At 41.5% G+C, this 13,995-nt stretch overlaps 1 protein-coding gene across 1 annotated transcript in view; it reads right to left on the bottom strand.

The window, feature by feature from the left end:
- Positions 1-13,995, bottom strand: part of LOC130175161 (metabotropic glutamate receptor 7-like) — a 60,755-nt gene that overhangs the window by 36,137 nt on the left and 10,623 nt on the right. The window lies entirely within an intron of this gene.

Here is a 13,995-nt window from a genome sequence, read left to right as displayed (position 1 = left end):
TCAGATCAGAAGACATCATTATGTCACTGGAGACTCTGAGGAGAACTGTTTCAGTGGAATACTTCTGACGGAAACCAGATTGGAATTTATTGAATATGTTGTGTGCAGTCAAGACAGCGAGCTGTTTGGCAACAACTTTCTCTAAAACTTTTGAAATAAAAGGCAGCTTAGATACCGCCCGGTAGTTTTCGGGAAGGGATGGGTCAAGGTTCTTTTTTCTTTTTTTTTTTTCCAGAGGATGCTGAACAGCTGCATGTTTAAAATAAACTGGGACACAACCAGATTGCAGGCAGCTATTTATGATAAGGTAAATACATAGACCAGGCATGGACCAATGGACCCAAGCACATTTTTAAGCATGGAGGCAGGTAAAACAAATACAGGGCTGGAGGAAGGTTTCATACTGCCACCAGATCAATCGGTTCTCACAGAGGAGAAGGAAAACTGCAGCTTTTTATTAATTTTTTCACATTTTGTAAATTTTTACATTTTAATTTTGTACTGATTGCTTGTGGGCTGATTCTTTTCCCTCTGGACAGAGCCAAGCTAGCTGTTGCCCCCTGTTTCCAGCCTTTGTGCTAAGCTAAGCCAACTACTTGCTTGCTGCAATTTTGTATTTAACATACAGGCATGAGAGTGGTTTCAGTCTTCCCATCTAAGCAAGAACATGAATAAGCATACTTCCCAAAGTGTCAAACTATTTCCTTAATGCCAACATTAAAATGATTCATGCATATCTGCATCAGTTTAATGTGTGTGGGTAAACTGGAGAGGTTTAAGCTCTAATTTAAGTTTACAACTTTCGAATGCAATGTTTTTAGAAGGTAAAGTATTAGTGTAGGTTATGGGATAGAGAACATAAGAAACACAATGTAAATAGGTGTAACAGCAATACTTTATATGTAATAGGCTATACATTAACATACATATTTTTTGACAACTTTCACATGGTTATCCCAATAATAAATTGAAAGTCTGAAAACACAAGCAGGAGCTGCATTTTCTTCTCTCAACATATTAGTCATGATTTATTGCAAAACTGTCTTTACAGCACTTTTTATGACCTAGCAGGTCTAAGTATAGATACTAGGAACTTTGCTCCTAAAGTTAAACCCTGTATCTGCATATGATTTATTTTACAAATAAGGAAAAAAGAAAAAAAGAAAAATACAGTTCTCTTATTGTCGAGATCTCACAATCCCCTCAACATTCAAGACTTTAAGCAAAGACAGAGGTTATAATGTGACCGATGTTCCACACTCAAATCACATGATGATAACTGAGCTATCTGCACGAAAAATGAGCCAAATCCATCCATTGAAGAAGAAAGAAGAAAATTTAAGAAAAGTAAGTAAGTGGACCTCGAGTTGAGGGTTTTTTTTTTATTTGAACCTATCCAGTGCTTTTTGTTACGCAGAATTAGTAACTGGACCTTGACATAAGATATTTTTTGGGGCTGGGATTTGTGAATTGCGGTTTTGTTGTTGTTATATTCCCTCCTTAAATGAAGCTGCCTAATCACACCTATCACCATCAACCAACACCACATTATATCAAGCAAGCTCTTTAGAAAGATGCAACATAGTCACTTTTCCTAATGTTCAGGAAACTCCTTAATAGCCTGCAGGTGTTCTTCTTTACACTTCTTTAAATTGCTCAGATTTTTTGCCATACTAGCAGCATGGCTCTCGGGAGGGACTCTGTCAGTCTAAAATATCCCAGCGAGTAGCCTATTGGATGGATTGCCATGAAATTCAGTACACAAATTCATGTCTGCCTAAGGATGAATTGTGAGCTATTTTGTGATCCCATAACCTTTCCCCTAGTGTCATCATTAGGACAAAATTTGTCAAATACTTTTGGGTTATGACTAAACATTCAGCTATATGTTGTGTTTAGTGCTAATTAGCAAAGGTTAGTATGCCATGAAGGTGAATATGGTAACAGGATAATTTGGCTCAAAGCAACACAAAGCTGGATAGCACAAAACACCGCTAAAATGCATATGCACAAGTTGAAAATGTTTCAGTTTTATTGAAAAATCTGCACATCTCCCGCTGCTTTATGAATCTGTTTCATAAAGACAGAGATGAGAAAAAGAACGAGAGAGACTGGAGGGAAATAACAAAAAGAACAGGAGTCTCTGGTGAATTCTGAGTTCAGTCAGACACTGAGCTGAACAAAAACACACAACACATAAAAACTCCCGCAGACACAGTCAGTGTGCCTGTTGCTAGCTAACTAACTCACAGCTAACATCTGTACCACTGGTAGAGTAAATTGGCTGCTTGGGTGCAAGTACAAAATTACAGGGAAGCAAAAGTTTGCATTCATATTTTTCACATTGGCTCTGTTAACTAAAAGGTAAATCATGAAAAAGCCAGTATAAAGTAAAATAATTGATAAAGAAATTTTGTATTGGGTTGTTCACATTGCTGCCTGATGAAGGGCTAAACATCTAATCAGCAACTGCGTTTGAGGTTTTGAAACTGCAATCACACCTGGTGGCCGGTCTGGGATCAAAAAGCCTTCCATTAGACAGGCGGATGCTCATGCAGGGACATACATCATTTTCTCTTGAACCTAGTGCAGTAGCTCATCAAACAGTCTAATCTAAGCACTGTATGAATGCCATCCATTTCTGTTAGAGTGATCAAAAACTGCCGGACACTGGGGAAACACAGGAATGAGGACACAGTGGCTCGCTGATGGGATTGCTTCAACTGACAGAGTGTGAGTTATAGCTTTGACCCACAACTCAAAGGGGGTCAACTGAACAAAGCTGACAAATTATGGAGCAAAGTAGAAGGTCAATCTCAAGACAAATCAATATGTTTGAAGTCGCCAAAAAATAAAAAAATAGAAAAAATAAAAACAAATAAATAAAATACCATCTACAAAATCCGTGAGCACAAAATCAGTGATGCAATTAAACAAATTCACAGGCGGCAATGCAGCAGCGATGCCACAAGTTAAATCACTTCAGTGCTGTCTAGATTGAGTGTACTGGGTCAAAGAGGGAGTACAGGAAAGTAATGGAAAAGCAACAGCCACAGCGATTTGCATTTAAAAAGACTCGTCTTTCCAAAAAGTGAAGCACACATTTGGAACATTTGATAGGAGATCTATCTTTAACAGGGCTGCTGTAGTAATACTACGGAGTCAAAAGGTGTTCATGAGGCTTGTTGAATCACGTCCTGTCTTCGCCCCAGCTGGGATAGAAAGCTGCTTGAACATTTGTCTCTCTGGAGCTTTTTGCTGCAGGGAACCATTTAAGATGGCGATGTCTTTTTACTTTGTCCCAGGCTTGTACCCTGTTGATATAATTTCTCCCTTTCCTTGTTCCCCAGGAACCTACACCTCCTTGCAGCACAAACATCCACATTTTCAGCCTGTGCTTTTTTTAATTACCACTTTGACCTCCAGCTAACAAAAGTGCTTGATCAAAACCTTGATTAGGAAAATGCGAGGATTAAACCTGCTGGAATTACGATACAAGGAGTTGCTGACTAACTGATACTGATTACAATCTAACATCTTTGTGTTTTTTTTTTCTCTCTCTCTGGCAAGTTAAGGCCTATAAATGAGCTTGAATGCACGTTAACCTTCTGTATGAAATCGGCAAATTAAATTAAATTCCTCTTAACTTTATAATGTATTTCTCTGTAGATTAGAAGCAACAAAGTTTAACTTTTCCACTTTGGTCACAGTTGCATAAGTGATGCCCAGAACTGTATCAATTAAATAAGCTCTTGTTGCAACCAATTGCAGCAGATTTGAATGTCTTTAGTGCAGCTGATTATACAGAGATAATAATGCAGGGAGAATGGATTTTTTTTATCAGCATTTTTGAATTATTTTCTGTAAATAATTAGATTGGAATGAGTAAGAGATTATTTTCTCTTAATCCTTCCTTATTAGGAATTTGCCCTTTTCACACTTGCACTTGATTCGGCTCACAAATCTCCTCATTTCCTTAAGAACTTCGAAGCTATTGGGCGTGAAACATGGCATCACACATGACAACAAGATCTATACTCTAGTGGCAGCAAGGTGAAAGGGTGATTGCGATGCCTGCAAGCTGTCTGCATCCACAACAACTACAATAACCACAGAGCGATCATGAGAAACTGAATTCAGGCCAAGAAAGAATGAATAACGACGCCACCTTTCAGGATCACTATTACCCAAAGCTGATGTCTGGCACCTGTCATCTACAGTATAGATCAAAGTTAGGATTGCTGAGGGTAATCGCCTGGCTTGTTCGTGAATGTATCTGGGCTGACAGGATCGATGGAAGGAAAACACAGAGGTCTGTTATAGGGGACACTGTTTTATTGATTTACCACCACAAAGTGCTACGGCCGCCCTGAATAAAAATCTGATGCTTAAGTCTCAAGAAGGTTAAGAAAAAAGAAGACAGGGGTAGGAGGTGGTATCTGGGGTGGGGGGTGGGGGGTGGGGGGTAATCTGCTTACTGACATTAAATGAGAATTTCAACCTGGGTGTTTAAGAGGTGAGGTGACTCAGCTAGGTTGTGTAAAGGTTAGACACGTTCACAGTAAGTGGGAATGCCAGGCGAAGTTAATTAGAGTGCCTTGGCCTTTCTGTTGCATTTTCACATACATAAGCCCACAAGCATCAGGGGCAGCCCTAAAGAAAGGTGAGAGACTGTAATGTTTGTGCTTAAACTGTCCTGCTCTGCTGATGTGAAGGTAATGATTCTGACGAGCAGAGAGAGGCTCGTGCAGACACGGCTTGCTGTGCTGCTCTGCTCTGTGTTTTCTCTCATACAGTTGATGTAAAAAGAAACACTATTTGAAGAAAATGGGCAGCATATGGCACAACACGAATCTCAGTTGGAGTAATGGCAACCATCTATCCTTGCCATCTGAGAAGAGGGAAGTCTGCAGATATGAAAAGACAGGCTGTCTCCACAGAAACAGAGGGGTATAACAGTCCATGGGCTCTTAAACAAAAACTTAGACCAAAAACAAAAGCCATCCTTCAAACACAGAGCTTTTCTCTACAAAAGGCAGCACTGAGTAGACTCCATCAGTGTCAAAAATTCGGCACAGGGAACTAGAGGGTTGTCCAGATTGGCTTTGGTATCAATTAATCCAAGAGCAGCTCTCAAAAACATAGCTGCAAACGAGCTGTGACTGTGAGAAATGTTTCCCATGAATGGCTTTAACAGGAGCGAGGGCAGCCAGGCAGTTCCTGTTGCAGGAATCCCTGTGCCTCTATTTGCTGCATGATTAGCTTCTAAGTATATCTTGACATCAGTCAGCTCCACTCGGCTGTTTGCAACTATCTCCACGGCGATAGCGGAAATGACAGTGGGTTCTGACAGCCCTGACTCTAACCCCATGTCATCTCTGGCCGGACGCCAATGCACAGATTGTTCTTGTGACACCAGCACAATGACACGCACACACAAACTGTAAATATGATCCTATGAACTGGCCAAGGGGCCATTTCTAAAGCAATTCCAAAACTACACACCCCGCCCATAATGGAATAAATATTTTCCCACAAAAAAACATCCCTCATCCAAAGATTTATTTGTGGCTCCACTGCCCGGTGTTGTAAAACTGCAACGGTCGATATCCTACAAACAAAATAATATAGTACGATAAACAGGCCTATAAAGATATTGAGCAGTTATCAAGTTTTACATCTTTCCTGCTAAATCAAGGCTCTGCAGATCTGTGGCGGAGGGGTGGGGGTCAGCCAGGCATTGGTTTGTATTCAGACAGCAGTGCCATTTGTTAGCAGGGCAGAGGTAATGACTGTGTCCATACATGCAACCTCAGGCTGGGCTTTGGTAATCTCTCTTCACCAGAGCACAGCACTGCCAACACAGCTGAGGAAGCAGGGAGGAAGGGTGGGGGAAACCGACAGCTTTCCCTCCCTCTCTCTGTCACTCTCACCCCCTCTCTTCCTGCCCATCTGTGTCTCTCACTCTCACTCAAACTCTCCTTTTGTGAAGGCTGCGTTTCATCATTGTGCCCTCACACAACCTGTGACTTTCAGCCTCGCTCCCTTGTTCTCCGCCCCTCTGTGTGTTTCAGCGCCGTTGGAGTGAGACAAGCGAGTCTCATCTTCCTGTGTGTCTCTCCCTCCCTCCCTGTCATCTGTCTGCATGCAGACACGCCCACACAGATGATCAACAGACACTTCCTGCCCACAGAGGTCCTCAGGCTGCCAGTTTCCCCCCAAGTCGAGACAATCTGCCCTCAGTCATTTGCTTGAATGCCAGCCAACTCTCCCCTCCTCGCTGTCCTTACGCTTTCTCTTTTGCCCCCCTCCCCAAATTTTGCCCCCATTTTTCATTTCGACTCTCCCTCCTGAAAATCAACCATGTTTTTAATCGACAATGTATCTGCAAAGTGTTCACTGCCAATGTAAAATGTTTATACTGAATGTATCTGCAAAATGTTGTCGGCGAATTTCCCTAAAGTATGATATTACATTATATTATTGTCACGGTTATGTTCAGGGAGCTCAGAGCGTTTGGTCGAACCTGCATTTATCGATTTTTTTTGGCCACATGTGGGGGCAGCATAAGATGCTGTAAACACAACACTGACTGCCTTATATCACCTTATAAAGGTGATATTGGCAAATGTTTTAACAAACAGCTGCATTAGCATTCATTAGGAATAGTGTCTCTGGCCAACTCAAGAATTTAAGCCCAATACTCAAGCTGAAAACATCTGGTTCTTTAGCTGCTAAATACTCCACTCCAACTGACTTAGTCTTCCAGCAGGGCAGATAGCACACAGTGGGGTTTTTTTTTTTAATTTTTGCTGAAAACAGCTGCTTGCTGAGACTAAAGAAGCTATGCTGATGAAAGCTGTTAGAGTGAAGCAACATTATAAAGTTAGCTAGTCAGTTAAAAGACACTGAAACACTTTGTAAATCTGAAGGGAACTGTAGAGTTGAGTCATAATTCTCAGCAGTCACTTACCACATACACAGTCATTTGATCCATTGTTGAAATAAAAATTTTGATTACAGGAAGATTATGGTCACTGTTAAATTGAAAAATTGCCGACTGTGAGTATCAGACGAGACAAATAAGTATTTCACGATTTCATGAAAACCGCAATCTTTCACTCACCGAGTGCTTTAGCTGCCTAAATGTAACAACACGTGAAATGCAGAATGAGTTTCAGCCTCCACTGTCAAAGACCTTTGCTTTGTACACCCAACCATCCTTCCTCCCTGAGACCTGTTTGCTATATACGAATGTCCAAATGCGTCTCTAGTGAATATAACCCAGGCTGTGATTCTGTTTCCTCCACCTCGCAAAGAAAATTAGAAATTAATGGATGCACTTTTTTTAGAGACTGGCTACTTCTTTTTAAGTCCCTCTCCACCAAGCGCCTACTTCCTCCCTTCCCTCCTTCCCAAGGCCAGCCTCACATCACACTCCTACTATATCTCTCCTCCATTTTTCAGCCAGTTATTCTATGAGGACCTTACCTGAGTAGAGTTTAGCCAGTCTGGATGTTTACTGTGTTTTGCAGCTTTTTGCTGCAGGAATCACAAACACCACCCTTTTAGACTTGCCCACACCGCTGAACTAGCCATGGTGTTACATGACAGAAAGTTAGGCTTTCATAATCCTTTATCTAACACGACCTTCCACCGTCTCCTTCTTTCCGCCCACTTCACTTTTTCCCAGTCGATTCCCTCACCCTCAGTCTCTCCCGCTCGCTCCATGCCAGTCCCCTGGGCAGCTCCAGCGCTCTGTGCAGGGCCTGAGCTCTTGCATGGCTGCCCTGCCAGAGTGTATTTTAAGACAACCAGCATGTTTCTCCATGGGTATAGAGGCTAGGTATGACTCACAAATCAGATATTTGACCAGGAGAGCCACACAGTAGAGTAGAGCCGAGGCGTGGGAGGAAAGTGTGGATAGCTCACAAAGGGAACCTGACCGACCTCCATCTTTCCATCTGGTAAACAGACTGCTATTCCAACTCTATTGGTATTTCAAAGAAATAATTGTTTCCCAACACCAAATAGGTGTCAGAGCCTCATTGGAGAAGAGTCCACATCAAGGAGAGGCTCACTGTAAAGGTGCTGGTTCCTGCTGCAAATACATGTCAAAATTGGAGCCTAGTGACTTAAGGATCCTGCCTTTCAAGTTGGCATGACAGTCGAGCTTTTGTGCTGTCACTCGTGAGATTTATTATGTACAGATCCAGTATCTCTTCAAGTCATTTTGTAAAGCTTCTTTTGACTTAGGCTGCACACAAAGCGAGGCCCTGCAGAGAACAATGCAGTTCAGCAGAACGGCCTTGATCATCGTGGCTGTGCTGTGTGCTCTCTCCAGGTGCGACAGAAACTCGACTCGCGGTAAGAATAAAACATAGCCTGCAGTTTTATGACTAAGTGTTATCAAATGTATTCCTTCATATCCACAGGGTCTCGCATTACAGTGGCTGTATTGATTTTTCCCTGACTGCAAAGTGCACTGGACGCAGCTTTGTTATCTCTACTGTGTTCTTTACAGCCTGGATGATAACTTTATTTTTTCTCTGAAAAATATGAAATATCAATAAACCCATACTCCATGTCATTATGTAAGTAGGAAAGAGAAAAACAAGAGTGTTCTTTCATGACAAACATCTGAATACAAATGTACATTACATGTTTGTGTTGTGGGAATTGTTGGTGTGTGCAACATCTTTATATCTCTGCTCTGCCTCATTGCTCTGTCCATTCCCCAATATGGCTCTGACACATTATTCATCAAAGAGCGAACATAGGTGCATGTTTTTTTCCCCACCTGCACCTGGAGCATGCAGGGTCTGACACATTCATTGTCAGTCGTGCACCTGCAACACTCTGACCTGCATCCCAATGATTCTCTCTGTTCTATCGTCCCATCTCCCCCTGTACAGCTCTCTCTTCAGACTCGACAGAGCATCATCTCCAGGCCCATTTCTCCCCTAATAGCGCAGACAAATGCGGGTGAGCCTCCTCAATCTTATCTTTTCTCTCTGTCTGCTCCTCACAAAGAATTCTTTAGCGGGGCCATGTAATTACGCTCTGATCACAGCAGTGGAAAATATCATAGATATCCTATTCCTTCTGTTAGTGTCTCTGAGCCCCTACTTGATGCAATGCACTAGAGATATATATACCGCATATATGCACTGGTTTAGAACAGAACGCTTTAATGGGAAGTTATCTGCTCGCTTGGCATTGCCTGCAGTGCTGCCTTGAAACTCTCCCAGAGTTGAGATTATCGTATTTTATCAGCAACACCTGCATTCCCAACACGCACCAAATCCACTGCCAGTACGTCTGGATGAGTGTGTCAGAGAAGTTGCAAATGTGAACAAAAATGTGCAGATAAACACACTCTCCTGGCATGCGTTATTTAAATAGTTAAAACCGCTGTGATGCCGTTTTGTTTTCACAGACTACACTGCGCATTGTGGTAACTGTAATCATTTTCATGGGTGGTGCATGGAGGTGAACGTATGCAATTGTAGTGTGATTTATGCAAAGCTGATACTCTTATATCACAGGAAATAAGCAGAATTGGCTGCTTAAACTGCCATTCACAGTAAGATATTCATACTCGTTGACCAGGGCTTCAAAAACCCGATATAACAACAAACAACATTTAAATATACAAAAAGGCAATAAAAATCCAGAAACACATTCACAAGAAGAGTAGTTAAAATGAAATGGAAAAGCAAATGAAGGAATAAATGAATAAACAAATACAAAACAGATAAAACATTCACCATAAAAGTTAAAGCAGAAAAAAATGAAAACATCCAAGTATAAAGCTGATGAAGAAAATAAAATAAAATAAAACGATAAAAGTGATTTAAAAGACAACAATGAGCTTGGTAAAAAAAAAAAAAAAAAAAAAGTCTTCAAGGTAAGCCATTTCACAGTCTACTAAGGGACTTTATTGCCCTGAGTTTAGCTGCACAGACAGACCTGGGACCGGCAAACTCTGACTGGCCCTCACATTAACCATCTATGGCCTGAAGCATTTCACTGGTAGAGCTTGTTGGTGGAAGAACATATCAACAGCCTGGGAGGCTCAGTTCAGGGCAATAAAGTCCCTTTCCTCTGCAGTCTCTAAGTCTTAATAGCAAAAAGCAAAACCTTTCCTCTTCTGTCTAGACAGGGGACAGTAAGGACAGCCTGAGGATCTCAGCGTGATTCATGAGGAAATAAAAGTACTTTGATCAAAAGATTAACTTTACATCTCGTAGCCAATGGGATGAAGCTGAAAATATGATTTCTTAATGGTTAAAATTCTGACTTCTGCATTTTTTTATTGATTTGGATGTTTGAGGCTACAGAACAGACAGAGCAAAACATGAGATTTTTGATGGTCCTTATTAGTTTTGCTAAGAGTCTTTTTAATCTGCTTTATAGCCATGGTAACTAACATGGCTCTGTGGTTCATGGTTTCCAGAGGATGTATCCTAGCAACCTTTCATACACAGTCTATGAGGAATCCTAATTACTTTGGTGATCCCCTAACTTTTCCAATAGGTGCACCGTGAAGTTAACGTGTGATTTTGGTTGAGATGCCAACAGCTAATGGATGGATGGCCAAGACATGTGGCACAAACACATCCCGCCCCCTTCCATCAATTTCTGTACAATATGAAAATATATTAAGAGACTCTAGAAACTTGCTTGACTTGTGCCCAGTCTGCACACGTTTTAGTCATAGTCACATTGTGGTCATGTGGTAAACGCAGTGCAGTCTCTCAAAATCAATCTGCGCATTAACTGCATTGCTACACAACTATAATGTAACGTTAACGGAAACTGGCAAGTACACAGCTAAGGTCCTTTAAACCTGTGAAAGAAATTAACCAGTTATACTATTATTAGTAGTAGCACAAGTTGGAATAATAGCAAAACTAGTAGTAGTCAGCATTAATGTTGATGTGCTCTTGATCAGTGTGGTATAAGGTTGGTTTCCATCTACTCCTTTTTATGTGCAATTAATCTAATACATAAAACATGTTTCACTCTGTGTCTGTTTGTGTTAAACAATGTTTTCACTGCTTGAGGTTTGACCGGTGCTGCTTTAATCACATCATCTGAATGCGCATTCTTCTTCTGCAGTAGTTTAATGGCATCCGACCGGAAAAATGGCACTACCAACTGTTTATCTCAACGAACCAAGTCCTAATATTCACATAACTGTAGTGGATGGAAAAATCAATTATTTCACATTTTCTTTTTGTGCTGGAGTTGGATGGAAACCCACCTACAGAGAAAGGGGGCTGTTGCAGAACTGTAGGACCTTGAGGTAAAGCTTTTTTAAGTCTCTGTAGGTCGACTGTCTTCCCACCCTGCGGCTCAGACAGATGGGAATGATCCTGTGTCCAGTCATGACCTGGCCAGCCTTGGGCTCTCTTTGTTTTGCTTTGTGCTGCTGGTGTGGTGCATCACTGAGGGCATCTGACCTGGTAGTCCTTTCAGCAACGCACTGGCTCCACCGCACAGAAAGAACAATGGGCAATTGTCCACTCAGTGAGCGAAAGATGCTTTAGCCAGTGTTGTCCTGAATAACCTGCCAACTCTGGAAGGACTGGACATAGTCCTTTGGATAGAGCTATTCTGTGTAAACAGACTCTCATTCTCACCAAGATCATGATTCATCAGAGCGAGTGTCTCGACTAATGGACCGAAAAGATTTATGTGGAATGTGTTTTTGTGTCACGCACATTTCACATAACTTCCACTCGCAGTGAGACAAAGTGTCAGAAGGCTGCACACTGACATGTATTTCAGAGCCAGAATCAGAGATGCGCAACAGACGCCAGATCAGACAATTACCCTCAGACAAGTTAACCAGCCGAAACAGGATGGGGCCCAGTCGAATACAATGGAACTGTCACACACCACTACTGAAGGGTTATCTTTATTTTCAACGCGAGCACTAACATGCATCTTTCTCGAAACAGCTCATGTGGATCTCAAGTCTGCTAATATCACAATCTGTCAAATAGTAACTCAAACACAACCTCTTAGATATATATTTAGAAGATCTGAAACCGAGGCTTTTAAACTTGTTGGTTCATTGATCATCAAAAATAAAAAATAAAAAAATGTATGAAACGTGCTGATGTTTTAGTATTTCCAAGTACATAAAACAGAAAAATTATGACAGGGCTCAGAGAGGGAACATTCCTCTATAGCAGTATAGGAGCTGAACCCATGAAGACAGTATATAGGTAAGATAGTATTATGTGAACTGCATATGTACTAAAAGTGAAACATCAACATTATCACGTGGTGTGAATCAGCACATAAAAACCCCAAACACCAAAGTCTTGTGGTAAACTAGGCTGTTCCAAGCCACTTGTGCTATGGCCAGCGGAGTGAGTGGTTTTAAGTGCCTTGCGTTTATTTAGTTCTTGACTTAATGTTCATTGGAAAACATTCAAAACCATATGTGTGGATGGTTTCTCCAAATGAAAAAGTCTGATGTGTTTCCAACTGTGCACAGGAACTGGAAAATTGGTTGAGCACAGAGAGTGTAGGATTATTGCCACCCTAAAACGCGCGCGCACACACACACACACACACACACACACACACACACACACACACACACACACACACACCACACACACACACACACACACACACAGGCTTGTTTTTGACACTTAGGAGGACATTGCATTGACGAACGTACATACCCTGGAAGCTTTAGCCTAACCTTGGCCATAACCACATGTCTAACCTCAACCCTCACCCCAACCTCAGCCTAAGCCTTAACCACAAAACAAATCTAATGGTTAACCTTGTGGGGACCAGCTCAATTGGCCCCAGAGGAGAGGTAAGTGATTAATGCAAGCAAGTCCTCCAAAAACAAATCGACAGAGTACATTGTTTGTAACTGCCCTCCAGAACAACACACACACTCAAGGTGTTTTGTGATCTGATGCCAAAGTTGACATTTCAACATCACTGTGACGTTTTCACACTCCTGCCTCTGTGGACTTTGTCGCTCTATAATAACATCACACTACTTCTTCCTTTGCTCCCAAAGGACAACAGCTTTTTTTTTTGTTTTTTTTGCTAAAATGAACAATACTTTCCTTTTTCTTGGACAGTTTGTCTTGACTTACCCCAACCTTAACCACTACCTACCTAACTACAGCCGTTAGCCCAAGGTCTCAGCTTTGAAATGTTTGCTTAACCTTGTGGGTTACAACTTTTTGACACCAGATGGTACACAAATTCCCATAATGTGAATATTTCAACATATTTCTGTCCATAAAACGTGATCAACACATGCACACGTGCAGGCTTTAACAGGAAATCCATCAGCCACAGTATGAAAACTGAACCAAACTGATGGAGGTATTTCGTCAGGACGGTGCAAATGTAATCCTAAAACAAAAGCCCTTTAGTCCTCCTGAATTTTATATGAAATTTAGAATTTTCCCATTGGCAGAGTTGCAAGGATATTTGGGTGTGACTGGCTGCTGCACCAAAAAATGGTTTTGTTTTCCAAAAGCCTACATATATTTACTGGCAAATATTACATCTGATTGGCCTTCGACCTCCAGGTAGAGGGGGGGTGACAGCTCTATGCATAATCTATTGATAAATTACATGCTATTGATCCGCTTAGCATCACTGCGGGCCACACGTGAGTGTTCCAACACTGATAAGGCAGTTAAAAAACACTATAGTCTGTCATCGATAACTCTTGTCCAGTAGTCAATTGTCATTTAAGCAACCTTATTTGAAAGGAAAGAGCTTCCCTTATTTGCAAAATATCAATGGTGATTGAGGTCTTCCCCCAAATCAATGTAACTGTCACATGCAGGCGCTTCAGAGAGCACTTGAAATCCCATAGGATTTGCATCTGAAAACAGTAATCCTGTCAACTGATTTTTTATGTATGCTCTGGCTGCTGCAGCACAGCATACTTTTCAAGCTCAAAAGAACAGAGACACACAAACATGTTCAAACAGC

This window comes from Seriola aureovittata, chromosome 9 (assembly GCF_021018895.1).
Source record: "Seriola aureovittata isolate HTS-2021-v1 ecotype China chromosome 9, ASM2101889v1, whole genome shotgun sequence".
Taxonomy (NCBI): domain Eukaryota; kingdom Metazoa; phylum Chordata; class Actinopteri; order Carangiformes; family Carangidae; genus Seriola; species Seriola aureovittata.
This window is presented reverse-complemented; position numbering and strand designations above follow the sequence as displayed.